We start from the raw sequence: 19,900 nt of genomic DNA on the forward strand, positions 1-19,900 counted from the left end.
TCTCCCTCCCTGATGATTAAACCCCGATAATTACTATCTCTCCAACTGATTATTGAACCCCTATAATTACTATCTCCCTCCCTGATTATTGAACCCCGATAATTACTATCTCTCCCCCTGATTATTGAACCCCTATAATTACAATCTCGTCCCCCGATTATTGAACCCCTATAATTACTATCTCTCCCTCCCTGATGATTAAACCCCGATAATTACTATCTCTCCGACTGATTATTGAACCCCTATAATTACTATCTCCACCCCCCCGATTATTGAACCCCTATAATTACTATCTCCCTCCCTGATTATTGAACCCCGATAATTACTCTCTCTCCGACTGATTATTGAACCCCTATAATTACTATCTCCACCCCCCCGATTATTGAACCCCTATAATTACTATCTCCACCCCCCCCGATTATTGAACCCCTATAATTACTATCTCCCCCCTGATTATTGAACCCCTCTCCCTCCTTCCTGTTCTGATCCCCTCCCTCCATGTCCGACCTCCTGCTCCTCACCGACCAGCTGGAATATGGTTCACAATTTCCAGGCCTGTGGGTGGACCGTGAGTCTGGCATCTCATTTACTTGCCTGTCAATTCAGATTGTTGGAGGTTCTGACCCATGACTCATTGCTTCGAGACACAAAGGGACTGTGGTGGGAACAGATTATCCTGAACATGTGCTGGAAGAATTAGGAAAGTTACAAAGGTGACAAAAAGAGCTTTCGAAAGTTCTGAGGAGTTCTGAAAAGGTAAATGAAAATGGTAAAATGGTGAAACTAACTGGTTGATTAATCAAATGTAAGGAATCTTGCAACACCAGGTTATTGTCCAACAGTTTTATTTGAAATCACAAGCTTTCGGAGGCTTCCTCCTTCGTCAGGTGAGTGTGGGATTCCATAAAAGTACAGCATATATAGTCAGAGAACAATGCCTGATGATTACAGTTAATCTTTCCAACTGCCCGTTATCAAGGCAATCAAAGGAGTTGAATAGTGTTCAGACAGAAAGACATTACATACAAGACAACTGAATATACAAACGGTCAGAACCCAAAGACAGAGAGAGAGAGAGAGAGAGAAACATCCGAAAGGAAGAGAAAGAGAGAGAATGACCAGTCATATTAAAAAGATAACTTTTTTTTCGCTGGTGGGGTTACGTGTAGCGTGACATGAACCCAAGATCCCGGTTGAGGCCGTCCGCATGGGTGCGGAACATGTGATTTCAAATAAAACTGTTGGACTATAACCTGTGTTGTAAGATTCCATACATTAGTCCACCCCAGTCCATCACCGGCATCTCCACATCATGGTTGATGAATCAGTAACAATACATTTACAAACATCATCCAAAAGTACAAAGGTAGAGGTTTAGGAGAATAGTTTACACAGAGGGACATCATCCAAAAGTACAAAGGTAGAGGTTTAGGAGAATAGTTTACACAGAGGGACATCATCCAAAAGTACAAAGGTAGAGGTTTAGGAGAACAGTTTACACAGAGGGACATCATCCAAAAGTACAAAGGTAGAGGTTCAGGAGAATAGTTTACACAGAGGGCTGCTAGGACACAGAATTTCAGACCAGAAACAGAGGCAAAGTGGAATCGAGAATTAATTTTGAAGAGAAAAGATATTAACATGTGACGAAGAAAAAGTAAGGGTTGTGATGATGTAAAGGTTGTGATGATGTAAGGGTTGTGATGATGTAAAGGTTGTGATGATGTAAAGGTTGTGATGATGTAAGGGTTGTGATGATGTCAGGGTTGTGATGATGTAAGGGTTGCGATGATGTAAGGGTTGTGATGATGTAAGTGTTGTGATGATGTAAAGGTTGTGATGATGTCAGGGTTGTGATGATGTAAGGGTTGTGATGATGTAAGGGTTGTGATGATGTAAGGGTTGTGATGATGTAAAGGTTGTGATGATGTAAGGGTTGTGATGATGAAAAGGTTGTGATGATGTAAAGGTTGTGATGATGTAAAGGTTGTGATGATGTAAAGGTTGTGATGATGTAAGGGTTGTGATGATGTAAGTGTTGTGATGATGTAAGGGTTGTGATGATGTAAGGGTTGTGATGATGTAAGGGTTGTGATGATGTAAGGGTTTGTGATGATGTAAGGGTTGTGATGATGTAAAGGTTGTGATGATGTAAAGTTTGTGATGATGTAAAGGTTGTGATGATGTAAAGTTTGTGATGATGTAAAGGTTGTGATGATGTAAAGTTTGTGATGATGTAAAGGTTGTGATGATGTAAGGGTTGTGATGATGTAAGGGTTGTGATGATGTAAAGGTTGTGATGATGTCAGGGTTGCGATGATGTAAGAAATGTTGTGATGATGTAAGGGTTGTGATGATGTAAAGGTTGTGATGATGTCAGGGTTGTGATGATGTAAGGGTTGTGATGATGTAAGGGTTGTAATGATGTAAGGGTTTTGATGATGTAAGGGTTGTGATGATGTAAAGGTTGTGATGATGTAAGGGTTGTGATGATGTAAAGGTTGTGATGATGTAAGGGTGGTGATGATGTAAAGGTTGTGATGATGTAAAGGTTGTGATGATGTAAGGGTTGTGATGATGTAAAGGTTGTGATGATGTAAGGGTTGTGATGATGTAAGGGTTGTGATGATGTAAGGGTGGTGATGATGTAAAGGTTGTGATGATGTAAAGGTTGTGATGATGTAAGGGTTGTGATGATGTAAGGGTTGTGATGATGTAAGGGTTGTGATGATGTAAGGGTGGTGATGATGTAAAGGTTGTGATGATGTAAAGGTTGTGATGATGTCAGGGTTGTGATGATGTAAGGGTTGTGATGATGTAAAGGTTTTGATGATGTAAGGGTTGTAATGATGTAAATGTTGTGATGATGTAAGGGTTGTGATGATGTAAGGGTTGTGATGATGTAAGGGTTGTGATGATGTAAGGGTTGTGATGATGTAAGGGTTGTGATGATGAAAAGGTTGTGATGATGTAAAGGTTGTGATGATGTAAAGGTTGTGATGATGTAAAGGTTGTGATGATGTAAGGGTTGCGATGATGTAAGGGTCGTGATGATGTAAAGGTTGTGATGATGTAAAGGTTGTGATGATGTAAGGGTTGCGATGATGTAAGGGTTGTGATGATGTAAGTGTTGTGATGATGTAAGGGTTGTGATGATGTAAGAAATGTTGTGATGATGTAAGGGTTGTGATGATGTAAAGGTTGTGATGATGTAAGGGTTGTAATGATGTAAGGGTTTTGATGATGTAAGGGTTGTGATGATGTAAAGGTTGTGATGATGTAAAGGTTGTAAAGATGTAAAGGTTGTAAAGATGTAAGGGTTGTGATGATGTAAAGGTTTTGATGATGTAAGGGTTGTGATGATGTAAGGGTTGTAATGATGTAAAGGTTGTGATGATGTAAGGGTTGTGATGATGTAAGGGTTGTGATGATGTAAGGGTTGTGATGATGTAAAGGTTGTGATGATGTCAGGGTTGTGATGATGTAAGGGTTGTGATGATGTAAAGGTTGTGATGATGTAAGGGTTGTGATGATGTAAGTGTTGTGATGATGTAAAGGTTGTGATGATGTAAGGGTTGTGATGATGTAAGGGTTGTGATGATGTAACGGTTGCGTTGATGTAAAGTTTGTGATGATGTAAGGGTTGTGATGATGTAAAGGTTGTGATGATGTAAAGGTTGTGATGATGTCAGGGTTGTGATGATGTCAGGGTTGTGATGATGTAAGGGTTGTGATGATGTAAGGGTTGCGATGATGTAAGGGTTGTGATGATGTAAGGGTTGTGATGATGTAAGGGTTGTGATGATGTAAGGGTTGCGATGATGTAAGGGTTGCGATGATGTAACGATTGCGATGATGTAAAGGTTGTGATGATGTAAAGGATGTGATGATGTAAGGGTTGTGATGATGTAAGGGTTGTGATGATGTAAAGGTTGTGATGATGTAAGGGTTGTGATGATGTAAGGGTTGTGATGATGTAAAGGTTGTGATGATGTAAGGGTTGTGATGATGTAAAGGTTGTGATGATGTAAGGGTTGTGATGATGTAAGTGTTTGTGATGATGTAAGTGTTGTGATGATGTAAAGTTTGTGATGATGTAAAGGTTGTGATGATGTAAAGTTTGTGATGATGTAAAGGTTGTGATGATGTAAGGGTTGTGATGATGTAAGGGTTGTGATGATGTAAAGGTTGTGATGATGTCAGGGTTGTGATGATGTAAGAAATGTTGTGATGATGTAAGGGTTGTGATGATGTAAAGGTTGTGATGATGTAAGGGTTGTGATGATGTAAGGGTTGTAATGATGTAAGGGTTTTGATGATGTAAGGGTTGTGATGATGTAAAGGTTGTGATGATGTAAAGGTTGTAAAGATGTAAAGGTTGTGATGATGTAAGGGTTGTGATGATGTAAAGGTTGTGATGATGTAAAGGTTGTGATGATGTCAGGGTTGTGATGATGTCAGGGTTGTGATGATGTAAGGGTTGTGATGATGTAAGGGTTGCGATGATGTAAGGGTTGTGATGAGGTAAGGGTTGTGATGATGTAAGGGTTGTGATGATGTAAGGGATGTGATGATATAAGGGTTGCGATGATGTAAGGGTTGCGATGATGTAAGGGTTGCGATGATGTAAAGGTTGTGATGATGTAAAGGTTGTGATGATGTAAGGGTTGTGATGATGTAAGGGTTGCGATGATGTAAGGGTTGCGATGATGTAACGATTGCGATGATGTAAAGGTTGTGATGATGTAAAGGTTGTGATGATGTAAGGGTTGTGATGATGTAAGGGTTGTGATGATGTAAAGGTTGTGATGATGTAAGGGTTGTGATGATGTAAGGGTTGTGATGATGTAAAGGTTGTGATGATGTCACGGCTGTGATGATGTAAGGGTTGTGATGATGTAAAGGTTGTGATGATGTCAGGGATGTGATGATGTAAGGGTTGTGATGATGTAAGTGTTGTGATGATGTAAAGGTTGTGATGATGTAAAGGTTGTGATGATGTAAGGGTTGTGATGATGTAAGGGTTGTGATGATGTAAAGGTTGTGATGATGTAAGGGTTGTGATGATGTAAGGGTTGTGATGATGTAAAGGTTGTGATGATGTAAGGGTTGTGATGATGTAAAGGTTGTGATGATGTAAAGGTTGTGATGATGTAAGGGTTGTGATGATGTAAGGGTTGTGATGATGTAAAGGTTGTGATGATGTAAGGGTTGTGATGATGTAAGGGTTGCGATGATGTAAAGGTTGTGATGATGTAAAGGTTGTGATGATGTAAAGGTTGTGATGATGTAAGGGTTGTGATGATGTAAAGGTTGCGTTGATGTAAGGGTTGTGATGATGTAAAGTTTGTGATGATGTAAGGGTTGTGATGATGTAAAGGTTGTGATGATGTAAAGGTTGTGATGATGTAAAGGTTGTGATGATGTAAAGGTTGTGATGATGTAAGTGTTGTGATGATGTAAGGGTTGTGATGATGTAAGAAATGTTGTGATGATGTAAGGGTTGTGATGATGTAAAGGTTGTGATGATGTAAGGGTTGTAATGATGTAAGGGTTTTGATGATGTAAGGGTTGTGATGATGTAAAGGTTGTGATGATGTAAAGGTTGTAAAGATGTAAAGGTTGTGATGATGTAAGGGTTGTGATGATGTAAAGGTTTTGATGATGTAAGGGTTGTGATGATGTAAGGGTTGTAATGATGTAAAGGTTGTGATGATGTAAGGGTTGTGATGATGTAAGGGTTGTGATGATGTAAGGGTTGTGATGATGTAAAGGTTGTGATGATGTCAGGGTTGTGATGATGTAAGGGTTGTGATGATGTAAAGGTTGTGATGATGTAAGGGTTGTGATGATGTAAGTGTTGTGATGATGTAAAGGTTGTGATGATGTAAGGGTTGTGATGATGTAAGGGTTGTGATGATGTAACGGTTGCGTTGATGTAAAGTTTGTGATGATGTAAGGGTTGTGATGATGTAAAGGTTGTGATGATGTAAAGGATGTGATGATGTCAGGGTTGTGATGATGTCAGGGTTGTGATGATGTAAGGGTTGTGATGATGTAAGGGTTGCGATGATGTAAGGGTTGTGATGATGTAAGGGTTGTGATGATGTAAGGGTTGTGATGATGTAAGGGTTGCGATGATGTAAGGGTTGCGATGATGTAACGATTGCGATGATGTAAAGGTTGTGATGATGTAAAGGTTGTGATGATGTAAGGGTTGTGATGATGTAAGGGTTGTGATGATGTAAAGGTTGTGATGATGTAAGGGTTGTGATGATGTAAGGGTTGTGATGATGTAAAGGTTGTGATGATGTAAGGGTTGTGATGATGTAAAGGTTGTGATGATGTAAGGGTTGTGATGATGTAAGTGTTTGTGATGATGTAAGTGTTGTGATGATGTAAAGTTTGTGATGATGTAAAGGTTGTGATGATGTAAAGTTTGTGATGATGTAAAGGTTGTGATGATGTAAGGGTTGTGATGATGTAAGGGTTGTGATGATGTAAAGGTTGTGATGATGTCAGGGTTGTGATGATGTAAGAAATGTTGTGATGATGTAAGGGTTGTGATGATGTAAAGGTTGTGATGATGTAAGGGTTGTGATGATGTAAGGGTTGTAATGATGTAAGGGTTTTGATGATGTAAGGGTTGTGATGATGTAAAGGTTGTGATGATGTAAAGGTTGTAAAGATGTAAAGGTTGTGATGATGTAAGGGTTGTGATGATGTAAAGGTTTTGATGATGTAAGGGTTGTGATGATGTAAGGGTTGTAATGATGTAAAGGTTGTGATGATGTAAAGGTTGTGATGATGTAAAGGTTGTGATGATGTCAGGGTTGTGATGATGTAAGGGTTGTGATGATGTAAAGGTTGTGATGATGTAAGGGTTGTGATGATGTAAGTGTTGTGATGATGTAAAGGTTGTGATGATGTAAGGGTTGTGATGATGTAAGGGTTGTGATGATGTAACGGTTGCGTTGATGTAAAGTTTGTGATGATGTAAGGGTTGTGATGATGTAAAGGTTGTGATGATGTAAAGGTTGTGATGATGTCAGGGTTGTGATGATGTCAGGGTTGTGATGATGTAAGGGTTGTGATGATGTAAGGGTTGCGATGATGTAAGGGTTGTGATGAGGTAAGGGTTGTGATGATGTAAGGGTTGTGATGATGTAAGGGATGTGATGATATAAGGGTTGCGATGATGTAAGGGTTGCGATGATGTAAGGGTTGCGATGATGTAAAGGTTGTGATGATGTAAAGGTTGTGATGATGTAAGGGTTGTGATGATGTAAGGGTTGCGATGATGTAAGGGTTGCGATGATGTAACGATTGCGATGATGTAAAGGTTGTGATGATGTAAAGGTTGTGATGATGTAAGGGTTGTGATGATGTAAGGGTTGTGATGATGTAAAGGTTGTGATGATGTAAGGGTTGTGATGATGTAAGGGTTGTGATGATGTAAAGGTTGTGATGATGTCACGGCTGTGATGATGTAAGGGTTGTGATGATGTAAAGGTTGTGATGATGTCAGGGATGTGATGATGTAAGGGTTGTGATGATGTAAGTGTTGTGATGATGTAAAGGTTGTGATGATGTAAAGGTTGTGATGATGTAAGGGTTGTGATGATGTAAGGGTTGTGATGATGTAAAGGTTGTGATGATGTAAGGGTTGTGATGATGTAAGGGTTGTGATGATGTAAAGGTTGTGATGATGTAAGGGTTGTGATGATGTAAAGGTTGTGATGATGTAAAGGTTGTGATGATGTAAGGGTTGTGATGATGTAAGGGTTGTGATGATGTAAAGGTTGCGTTGATGTAAGGGTTGTGATGATGTAAAGTTTGTGATGATGTAAGGGTTGTGATGATGTAAAGGTTGTGATGATGTAAAGGTTGTGATGATGTAAAGGTTGTGATGATGTAAAGGTTGTGATGATGTAAGGGTTGTGATGATGTAAGGGTTGTGATGATGTAAGGGTTGTGATGATGTAAAGGTTGTGATGATGTAAGGGTTGTGATGATGTAAAGGTTGTGATGATGTAAAGGTTGTGATGATGTAAGGGTTGTGATGATGTAAGGGTTGTGATGATGTAAAGGTTGTGATGATGTAAGGGTTGTGATGATGTAAGGGTTGCGATGATGTAAAGGTTGTGATGATGTAAAGGTTGTGATGATGTAAAGGTTGTGATGATGTAAGGGTTGTGATGATGTAAAGGTTGCGTTGATGTAAGGGTTGTGATGATGTAAAGTTTGTGATGATGTAAGGGTTGTGATGATGTAAAGGTTGTGATGATGTAAGGGTTGTGATGATGTAAAGGTTGTGATGATGTAAAGGTTGTGATGATGTAAAGGTTGTGATGATGTAAGGGTTGTGATGATGTAAAGGTTGTGATGATGTAAGGGTTGTGATGATGTAAGGGTTTTGATGATGTAAGGGTTGTGATGAAGTAAAGGTTGTGATGATGTAAAGGTTGTGATGATGTTAGGGTTGTGATGATGTAAGGGTTTTGATGATGTAAGGGTTGTGATGATGTAAAGGTTGTGATGATGTCAGGGTTGTGATGATGTCAGGATTGTGATGATGTAAGTGTTGTGATGATGTAAAGGTTGTGATGATGTCAGGGTTGTGATGATGTAAGGATTGTGATGATGTAAGTGTTGTGATGATGTAAAGGTTGTGATGATGTAAGGGTTGTGATGATGTAAGTGTTGTGATGATGTAAGTGTTGTGATGATGTAAAGGTTGTGATGATGTCAGGGTTGTGATGATGTAAAGGTTGCGTTGATGTAAGGGTTGTGAAGATGTAAAGTTTGTGATGATGTAAGGGTTGTGATGATGTAAAGGTTGTGATGACGTTAGGGTTGTGATGATGTAAGGATTGTGATGATGTAACGATTGCGATGATGTAAAGGTTGTGATGATGTAAGGGTTGTGATGATGTAAGTGTTGTGATGATGTAAGTGTTGTGATGATGTAAAGGTTGTGATGATGTCAGGGTTGTGATGATGTAAGGATTGTGATGATGTAAGTGTTGTGATGATGTAAAGGTTGTGATGATGTCAGGGTTGTGATGATGTAAGGATTGTGATGATGTAACGGTTGTGATGATGTAAAGGTTGTGATGATGTAACGGTTGCGTTGATGTAAAGTTTGTGATGATGTAAGGGTTGTGATGATGTAAAGGTTGTGATGACGTTAGGGTTGTGATGATGTAAGGATTGTGATGATGTAACGGTTGCGTTGATGTAAAGTTTGTGATGATGTAAAGGTTGTGATGATGTAAGGGTTGTGATGATGTAAAGGTTGTGATGATGTAAGGGTTGTGATGATGTCAGGGTTGTGATGATGTAAAGGTTGTGATGATGTAAGGGTTGTGATGATGTAACGGTTGCGTTGATGTAAAGTTTGTGATGATGTAAGGGTTGTGATGATGTAAAGGTTGTGATGATGTAAGGGTTGTGATGATGTCAGGGTTGCGATGATGTAACAGTTGCGATGATGTAAAGGTTGTGATGATGTTAGGGTTGTGATGATGTCAGGGTTGTGATGATGTAAGGGTTGTGATGATGTAAAGGTTGTGATGATGTAAAGGTTGTGATGATGTCAGGGTTGTGATGATGTAAAGGTTGTGATGATGTCAGGGTTGTGATGATGTAAAGGTTGTGATGATGTCAGGGCTGTGATGATGTAAGGGTTGTGATGATGTAAAGGTTGTGATGATGTAAGGGTTGTGATGATGTAAAGGTTGTGATGATGTAAGGGTTGTGATGATGTAAAGGTTGTGATGATGTAAGGGTTGTGATGATGTCAGGGTTGTGATGATGTAAAGGTTGTGATGATGTTAGGGTTGTGATGATGTAAGGGTTGTGATGATGTAAGGGTTGTGATGATGTCAGGGTTGCGATGATGTAACAGTTGCGATGATGTAAAGGTTGTGATGATGTTAGGGTTGTGATGATGTCAGGGTTGTGATGATGTAAAGGTTGTGATGATGTTAGGGTTGTGATGATGTAAAGGTTGTGATGATGTTAGGGTTGTGATGATGTAAGGGTTGTGATGATGTAAAGGTTGTGATGATGTCAGGGTTGCGATGATGTAACGGTTGTGATGATGTAAGGGTTGTGATGATGTCAGGGTTGCGATGATGTAACAGTTGCGATGATGTAAAGGTTGTGATGATGTTAGGGTTGTGATGATGTCAGGGTTGTGATGATGTAAAGGTTGTGATGATGTAAAGGTTGTGATGATGTCAAGGTTGTGATGATGTCAGGGTTGTGATGATGTAAAGGTTGTGATGATGTCAGGGCTGTGATGATGTAAGGGTTGTGATGATGTAAAGGTTGTGATGATGTAAGGGTTGTGATGATGTAAAGGTTGCGTTGATGTAAGGGTTGTGATGATGTAAGTGTTGTGATGATGTAAAGGTTGTGATGATGTAAAGGTTGTGATGATGTAAAGGTTGTGATGATGTAAAGGTTGTGATGATGTAAGGGTTGTGATGATGTAAAGGTTGTGATGATGTAAGGGTTGTGATGATGTAAAGGTTGTGATGATGTAAGGGTTGTGATGATGTAAGGGTTGTGATGATGTAAGGGTTGTGATGATGTTAGGGTTGTGATGATGTTAGGGTTGTGATGATGTTAGGGTTGTGATGATGTTAGGGTTGTGATGATGTAAGGGTTGTGATGATGTAAAGGTTGTAAAGATGTAAAGGTTGTGATGATGTAAGGGTTGTGATGATGTAAAGTTTGTGATGATGTAAAGGTTGTGATGATGTAAGGGTTGTGATGATGTAAAGGTTGTGATGATGTTAGGGTTGTGATGATGTAAGTGTTGTGATGATGTAAAGGTTGTGATGATGTCAGGGTTGTGATGATGTTAGGGTTGTGATGATGTAAGGGTTGTGATGATGTAAGGGTTGTGATGATGTAAAGGTTGTGATGATGTAAGGGTTGTGATGATGTAAAGGTTGTGATGATGTAAAGGTTGTGATGATGTAAGGGTTGTGATGATGTTAGGGTTGTGATGATGTCAAGGTTGTGATGATGTAAGGGTTGTGATGATGTAAAGGTTGTGATGATGTTAGGGTTGTGATGATGTAAGGGTTGTGATGATGTAAAGGTTGTGATGATGTCAGGGTTGTGATGATGTAAGGGTTGTGATGACGTTAGGGTTGTGATGATGTAAAGGTTGTGATGATGTTAGGGTTGTGATGATGTAAGGGTTGTGATGACGTTAGGGTTGTGATGATGTAAGGGTTGCGTTGATGTAAAGTTTGTGATGATGTAAAGGTTGTGATGATGTAAGGATTGTGATGATGTAAAGGTTGTGATGATGTAAGGGTTGTGATGATGTCAGGGTTGTGATGATGTAAAGGTTGTGATGATGTAAGGGTTGTGATGATGTAAAGGTTGTGATGATGTAAGGGTTGTGATGATGTAAAGGTTGTGATGATGTAAGGGTTGTGATGATGTAAAGGTTGTGATGATGTAAGGGTTGTGATGATGTCAGGGTTGTGATGATGTAAGGGTTGTGATGATGTCAGGGTTGCGATGATGTAACAGTTGCGATGATGTAAAGGTTGTGATGATGTTAGGGTTGTGATGATGTAAGGGTTGCGTTGATGTAAAGTTTGTGATGATGTCAGGGTTGTGATGATGTAAAGGTTGTGATGATGTAAGGGTTGTGATGATGTAAAGGTTGTGATGATGTAAGGGTTGTGATGATGTAAAGGTTGTGATGATGTCAGGGTTGTGATGATGTAAGGGTTGTGATGATGTAAGGGTTGTGATGATGTAAGGGTTGTGATGATGTAAGGGTTGTGATGATGTAAGGGTTGTGATGATGTAGGGGTTGTGATGATGTCAGGGTTGCGATGATGTAAAGGTTGTGATGATGTAAAGGTTGTGATGATGTAAGGGTTGTGATGATGTCAGGGTTGTGATGATGTAAGGGTTGTGATGATGTCAGGGTTGCGATGATGTAACAGTTGCGATGATGTAAAGGTTGTGATGATGTTAGGGTTGTGATGATGTAAGGGTTGCGTTGATGTAAAGTTTGTGATGATGTCAGGGTTGTGATGATGTAAGGGTTGTGATGATGTAAAGGTTGTGATGATGTCAGGGTTGTGATGATGTAAGGGTTGTGATGATGTAAGGGTTGTGATGATGTAAGGGTTGTGATGATGTAAGGGTTGCGTTGATGTAAAGTTTGTGATGATGTCAGGGTTGTGATGATGTAAGGGTTGTGATGATGTAAAGGTTGTGATGATGTCAGGGTTGTGATGATGTAAAGGTTGTGATGATGTAAAGGTTGTGATGATGTCAGGGTTGTGATGATGTAAGGGTTGTGATGATGTAACGGTTGCGTTGATGTAAAGTTTGTGATGATGTCAGGGTTGTGATGATGTAAGGGTTGTGATGATGTAAAGGTTGTGATGATGTCAGGGCTGTGATGATGTAAAGGTTGTGATGATGTAAAGGTTGTGACGATGTCAGGGCTGTGATGATGTAAAGGTTGTGATGATGTAAAGGTTGTGATGATGTCAGGGCTGTGATGATGTAAGGGTTGTGATGATGTAAAGGTTGTGATGATGTAAAGGTTGTGATGATGTGAGGGTTGTGATGATGTAAAGGTTGTGATGATGTAAGGGTTGTGATGATGTGAGGGTTGTGATAATGTAAAGGTTGTGATGATGTCAGGGCTGTGATGATGTCAGGGTTGTGACGATTTAAGTATTGTGAAGAAGCCTTTAACTTTGTAAAATGTCCCAAGTTGCTTCACAGGAGCGATTACCAAACAGAATTTGTCAGCAAAGAAGGAAATTTTAGGGACAGGTGACCAAAAGCTTGGTCAAAGAGGTAGGTTTTAAGCAGGGTCTTAAAGGAGGAGAGAGAGAGGTGGAGCGGGTTACGGAGGGAGCATGATTGGGGTTAAAACATGTTGCGGGAAAGTTGGGCATGGATTTGAGAGATGACAACACATTCAAGGACTTTGGAGAGTAAAGGAAGCTTGGAGATGGGGGGATAATTTGTCAGGACTGAACGATCAAGGGTGGGTTTTTTGAGGAGGGGGTGATGACGGCAGATTTTAAGGGAAGAGGGACACTACCTGAGGAGAGGGTACCATTCATAATATTGGCCAATAAGGGGGACAGGAAAGGACGTTGGGTGGTCAGCAGTTTGGTGGGAATAGGGTCAGGAGAGCAGGAGGTGGGTCGCATGGTCAAGATTACCTTGGAGCGTGCATGAGTGGACATAAGAACATATGAAATCGGAACAGGAGTAGACCTTTCGGCCCCTCGAGCCTGCTCCACCATTCAGTCACATCATGGCTGATCTTCGACCTCAACTCCACTTTCCTGCCCGATCCCCATATCCCTCAATTCCCCGAGAGTCCAAAAATCTATCGATCTCAGCCCTGAATATATTCAACGACTCAGCATCCACAGTCCTCTGAGGTAGAAAATTCCAAAGATTCACAACCCTCTGAGTGAAGAAATTCCTCCTCATCTCAGTCCCGACCCCTTATCCTGAGACTATGCCCCTAGTTCTAGACTCTCCAGCCAAGGGAATAAACCTCTCAGCATCTACCCTGTCAAGCCCTCTCAGAATCTTATATGTTTCAATGAGATCACCTCTCATTCTTCTAAACTCCAGAGAGTATCGGCCCATTCTACTCAATCTCTCCTCATAGGACAACCCTCTCATCCCAGGAATTAATCTGGTGAACCTTCGTTGCACTCCCTCTAAGGCAAGTATATCCTTCCTTAGATAAGGAGACAAAAACTGTACACAGTACTCCAGGTGAGGTCTCACCAAAGCCCTGTATAATTGTAGTAAGACTTCCTTACTCTTGTACTCCATCCCCCTTGCAATGAAGGCCAACATACCATTTGCCTTCCTAATTGCTTGCTGTACCTGCATGTTAACTTTTTGTGTTTCTTGTACAAGGACACCCAAATCTCTCTGAACACCAACATTTAATAGTTTCTCACCATTTTAAAATATTCTGTTTTTCTATTCTTCCTACCAAAGTGAATAACCTCACATTTCCCCACATTATACTCCATCTGCCACCTTCTTGCCCACTCACTTAACCTGTCTATATCCCTTTGCAGACTCTTTGTGTCCTCCTCACAGCTTACTTTCCCACTTAGCTTTATATCGTCAGCAAACTTGGATACATTACACTCGGTCCCTTCATCTAAGTCATTAATATAGATTGTAAATAGCTGAGGCCCAAGCACTGATCCTTGTGACACCCCACTAGTTACAGCCTGCCAACCTGAGAATGACCCGTTTATCCCTACTCTCTGTTTTCTGTCCTTTAACCAATCCTCTGTCCATGCTAATATATTACCCCCAACCCCATGAGCCCTTATCTTGTGTAACAACCTTTTATGTGGCACCTTATCGAATGCCTTTTGAAAATCCAAATATTCTACATCCACTGGTTCCCCTTTATCTACCCTGCTAGTTACATCCTCAAAAAACTCTAATAAATTTGTCAAACATGATTTCCCTTTCATAAAACCATGTTGACTCTGCCTGATCATATTATGATTTTCCAAGTGTTCTGTTACCACTTCCTTAATAATGGATTCCAGCATTTTCCCGATGACTGATGTCAGGCTAACTGGCCTGTAGTTCCCTGTTTTCTCCCTCCTTTCTTGAATAGCGGGGTTACATTTTCTACCTTCCAATCCACTGGGACCGTTCTAGAATCTAGGGAATTTTGGAAGATCACAACCATTGCATCCACTATCTCTGCAGCCACCTCTTTTCGAACCCTCGGATGTAGGCCATCAGGTCCAGGGGATTTGAGGGCTTTTAGTCCCATTCATTTCTCCAGTACTTTTTCTCTACTGATATTAATTACTTTAAGTTCCTCACTCTCATTAGACCCTTGGTTCCCCACTATTTCTGGTATTTTTTTGTGACTTCCACTGTGAAGACAGATACAAATATTTGTTTAACGTCTCTGCCATTTCCTGATTCCCCATTATAATTTCTCCTGTCTCAGCCTCTAAGGGACCAACGTTTACTTTTGCTACTCTCTTCCTTTTTACATACTTGGAGAAGCTCTAACAATCTGTTTTTATATTTTGTGCTGGTTTACTCTCATTCTATTTTTCCCTTTTGATCAATTGTTTGGTCTTCCTTTGTTGGTTTCTAAAACTCTCCCAATCCTCAGGAGATAGGGGAAAGCTGCCTTGCTCCGTTTAAAGTCTAATTATTACTTTTATTTCATTTCAAAATGTTCCGTTTCACATTGACTGACATTGAATCCCACCGTATCTGCCCGTTCGATCAGGTTACCGATGTTCCCTGCCAGCTTCCTTTGGGACGCAGTGTTACTTCCTGAGTCTCTGACTTTAGAATTGTTTTGAGCCCACCCATTCCCAGCCGATACTCAGTGACTGGGAACACAGCCGAGGGTGGATATCGGTACACACTGGAAACCCTGAGGGACTTTTCACCTGACCCACCATCTCTTAAACATCATTGGATGAAATGCAGATCAGGCAGGTTCTGTCAGAGTGAACGACCCTCTCACCAGAGTATCAGTGATAAAGACACAAATCCACCCCCTCAATTCCAATCTCTGGCTCAAAACAGCAGCAAGGATCCCAATCCAACCAGAAATACGGTCCATCATTCAACTTTTAGCAACAGTTGAACTATCAATTCAAAAACCACCTCAATCCCACCCACCCACCCTCTCACCCTATCCCTCAATCCCACCCACCCACCCTCTCACCCTATCCCTCAATCCCACCTACCCACCCTCTCACCCTATCCCTCAATCCCACCTACCCACCTTCTCACCCTATCCCTCAATCCCACCCACCCACCTTCTCACCCTATCCCTCAATCCCACCCACCCACCTTCTCACCCTATCCCTCAATCCCACCCACCCACCCTCTCACCCTATCCCTCAATCCCACCCACCCACCTTCTCACCCTATCCCTCAATCCCACCCACCCACCTTCTCACCCTATCCCTCAATCCCACCCACCCACCCTCTCACCCTATCCCTCAATCCCACCCACCCACCCTCTCACCCTATCCCTCAATCCCACCCACCCACCTTCTCACCCTATCCCTCAATCCCACCCACCCACCCTCTCACCCTATCCCTCAATCCCACCTACCCACCCTCTCACCCTATCCCTCAATCCCACCTACCCACCTTCTCAGGGCAATACATGCAATTTTGCCAGTGATGCCCTGATTCTGAGAGTAAATGTTTAACTCTTGCCCTGAGTTTATGAAGAATTGGGGATTTTTTTGTGCGATTGGAGACCCTTGTTTATGAGATTGGGTTTAGGGCAATTTGCCAACCAGTTGGGCCGTTGAATCTGACAGCTTTTCTGATGATGATTCTTGCCCACTAATGATGGAATTGATTGAATTTCCTTTCACATGGTGAGAGCTGAACTCTCCATCTCTGACCTCCTCCTCCAGGGCCAGGATAACTCGGCTTCCCCATCTACTCTTCAACTCCTCTGGGTTTCCCCACATGACTTTGAGGCGGGTGTTTTACTCTTTCCTCCTCTGCTCTCGAGCTGACAGCGTGGGATTTCCTCTGCTCATTCTGATGTGTCACAACGCCTGGCACATTGTGAACAACGGCAGCCGCTCCAAAGCCAGCTGTCTGAGGCAGCTGGAGTAGGAGCTCGGCCCAGTCATGGAGTCACTGGGCCCGAGAATCCACTTCAAGGACCCCCGATATCAGGTGGACCTGGGACACGGGAGAGGGTTCTGCTGCACCCCCGCATATTGTCTGTGATTGGACTCTCTCACCAGTGTTCCCCCCCCGCCCCGCCTGTGATTGGACTCTCCCACCGGAGTGTTCCCCCACCCCCCCCACCGCCTGTGATTGGACTCTCCCACCGGGAGTGTTCCCCCCCCCCCCCGCCTGTGATTGAACTCTCCCACCAGGAGTGTTTCCCCCACCCCACCCCCGCCTGTGATTGGACTCTCCCACCGGAGTGATCCCCCCCCCCCCCCGCCTGTGATTGGACTCTCCCACCGGAGTGATCCCCCCCCCCCCCCGCCTGTGATTGGACTCTCCCACCGGAGTGACCCCCCCCACTCCCGGTGCGGGGAGATTGAATTCAGGACCGGGGGACTCGCCATCCCCTCGTGCCTGTATGAATCAGACCTTCACTCTCACTCAGCCCAAGGGCACAGCAAGATGCCAATTAAAGGGGAACGGATGTCCAGACTGAAGCTGCTGCCACATCCCTCTGTGGCGACCATGTTGTGGCTGTGACTTTGCTGCTAACTAGTCCTGTAACTTGTACGTGGGGGTCAGTGCCCCATCTGCTTCACATTGTTGACCTGGTCAGTGAGGGTCTGTAGGAGGGAGGTGGAGACGGGGAAGGGACAGGCGATAATGGCCATTCTGGAGGCTTCCGCCACCTCCTCACAACATGCTCAGAGTTTGAATCATTCACCTCTGCCCATACCAAAGAGCCCAGAGTGCCCCATGGGTGACAGCCCCCCCACAGCTCCCTCTCCTCCCACCTCATCCCAGCCAATTCCAAACCTTAACAAAAGCAATGACTCCACTCTCACAAAGGGGTGTGTTCACACCCTTTATTCACCCGTCTACAGCTAATCGTTCGTTCTCACCCATTGCCGCTCTCAAAATGCAAGTTCTTGCTTCTCTCTCCAAAGTCCTTGAAGGTGTTAACACCCCCCAAATCCGTGCCCATCTTTCCCAGAACCCCATGTTTGAACCTCTCTCCAATCAGGTTTCTGCCCCGACCACAGCACTGAAACGGCCCTCATCAAAGTCACCAATGACATCCTGTGTGACTGTGACGATGGTGAACTCTCCCTCCTCATCCTTCTCCACCTGTCTGCAGCCTGTGACATGGTCAACCACACCGTCCTCCTCCAACCTTTTACTACGTTAAAGGTGCTATATAAAGGCAAGTTGTTGCTGAAAGCTGGGTGATGTGGAAGAGCAGAGAGTATTTGGGTTCATGTTCGCAAGGTATTAAAAGCAGCACCTCAAGTTGATGCTGGGGGTCAATTAGAGCTTTCAAGACTGAGATCGATGGATTTTGTTGGGTGAGGGTATCGAGGGATGTGGAGCAAAGGCGGGTAAATCGAGTTGAGGTGCAGATCAGCCATGATCTGATTGAATTGCAGAACAGGCCAGAGGGGCTGAATGGCCTCCTCCTCTTTGTGATCTTCCTGCCCATTTGCCTTCAGTCTCTGCCCAGAGGAAGGGGAGACTGGGGACCCACGGACTCCAGGAATGGTGCTGAAAGAGTGAAGGATGAAGCTGACAGAGTCCTGGGAGATTCCCAGTAGATTCAACATTCAACATAATTACCTGAGGCAGAGTAGCTCTCAACAAAAGCCCCAGCTGTAGACATAGCGAAGTAGATCAGGGGGGAAGAGGGCAGGGCCTGATCGAACTGGACGGGGCTTTGGTCAGACTGCACCTGGAGCAGTGCGTCCACAACTGCTCACCGAGATACGAGGTGCATTCAAGGTGAAAATGTGTGAGTGAGAGTGTGTGAACATTAGAGCGAGTGTGAGAGTTAGTGTGTGTGTGTGAGAATGTGTGTGAGAATATGTGTGAGATTGTGAGTGTGTGTATGTGTGTGAGAATGTGTGTGAGAATGTGAGAGTGTGTGTGAGAATGTGTGTGAGAATGTGAGTGTGTGTGTGAGAGTGTGAGAGCGTGTGTGTGAGAATGTGAGAGTGTGTGTGAGAATGTGAGAGTGTGTGTGTGAGAATGTGTGTGAGAATGTGAGAGTGTGTGAGAGCGTGTGTGTGAGAATGTGAGAGTGTGTGTGTGAGAATGTGAGAGTGTGTGAGAATGTGAGAGTGTGTGTGTGAGAATGTGAGAGTGTGTGTGTGAGAATGTGAGAGTGTGTGTGAGAATGTGAGTGTGTGTGAGAATGTGAGAGTGTGTGTGAGAATGTGAGTGTGTGTGTGAGAATGTGAGTGTGTGTGTGAGAATGTGAGAGTGTGTGTGTGAGAGTGTGTGTGAGAATGTGAGTGTGTGTGTGAGAATGTGAGAGTGTGTGTGTGAGAGTGTGTGAGAATGTGAGTGTGTGTGTGCGAATGTGAGAGTGTGTGTGAGAATATGAGAGTGTGTGTGAGAATGTGAGAGTGTGTGTGAGAATATGAGAGTGTGTGTGAGAATGTGAGAGTGTGTATGTGAGAGTGTGTGTGAGAAAGTGAGAGTGTGTGTGAGAATGTGAGTGTGTGTGTGAGAATGTGAGAGTGTGTGTGAGAATATGAGTGTGTGTGTGAGAATGTGAGAGTGTGTGTGAGAATGTGAGAGTGTGTGTGAGAGTGTGTGTGAGAATGTGAGAGTGTGTGTGAGAATGTGAGAGTGTGTGTGAGAATGTGAGAGTGTGTGTGAGAATATGAGTGTGTGTGTGAGAATGTGAGAGTGTGTGTGAGAATATGAGAGTGTGTGTGAGAATATGAGTGTGTGTGTGAGAATGTGAGAGTGTGTGTGAGAATATGAGTGTGTGTGTGAGAATGTGAGAGTGTGTGTGAGAGTGTGTGTGAGAATGTGAGAGTGTGTGTGAGAATATGAGAGTGTGTGTGAGAATGTGAGAGTGTGTGTGAGAATATGAGTGTGTGTGTGAGAGTGTGTGTGTGTGAGAATGTGAGAGTGTGTGTGAGAATGTGAGAGTGTGTGTGAGAATATGAGAGTGTGTGTGAGAATGTGAGAGTGTGTGTGAGAATATGAGAGTGTGTGTGAGAATATGAGAGTGTGTGTGAGAATGTGAGAGTGTGTGAGAATATGAGAGTGTGTGTGAGAGTGTGTGTGAGAATGTGAGTGTGTGTGTGAGAATGTGAGAGTGTGTGTGAGAATATGAGTGTGTGTGTGAGAGTGTGTGTGTGTGAGAATGTGAGAG

General features: G+C 42.8%; 1 protein-coding gene across 2 annotated transcripts in view; it reads left to right on the forward strand.

The window, feature by feature from the left end:
* The first annotated feature begins 1,538 nt into the window (after window positions 1-1,538).
* LOC137325577 (uncharacterized protein KIAA0040 homolog) overlaps window positions 1,539-19,900 on the forward strand; it is a 57,279-nt gene continuing 38,917 nt past the window's right edge. For both annotated transcript variants that reach the window (XM_067990843.1, XM_067990841.1), the window contains exon 1: window positions 1,539-1,657. The gene's annotated coding sequence lies outside the window, so the exon portion shown is untranslated. The remainder of the gene's footprint in view (window positions 1,658-19,900) is intronic.

Source organism: Heptranchias perlo, chromosome 9 (assembly GCF_035084215.1).
Source record: "Heptranchias perlo isolate sHepPer1 chromosome 9, sHepPer1.hap1, whole genome shotgun sequence".
Classification (NCBI taxonomy): Eukaryota; Metazoa; Chordata; class Chondrichthyes; order Hexanchiformes; family Hexanchidae; genus Heptranchias; species Heptranchias perlo.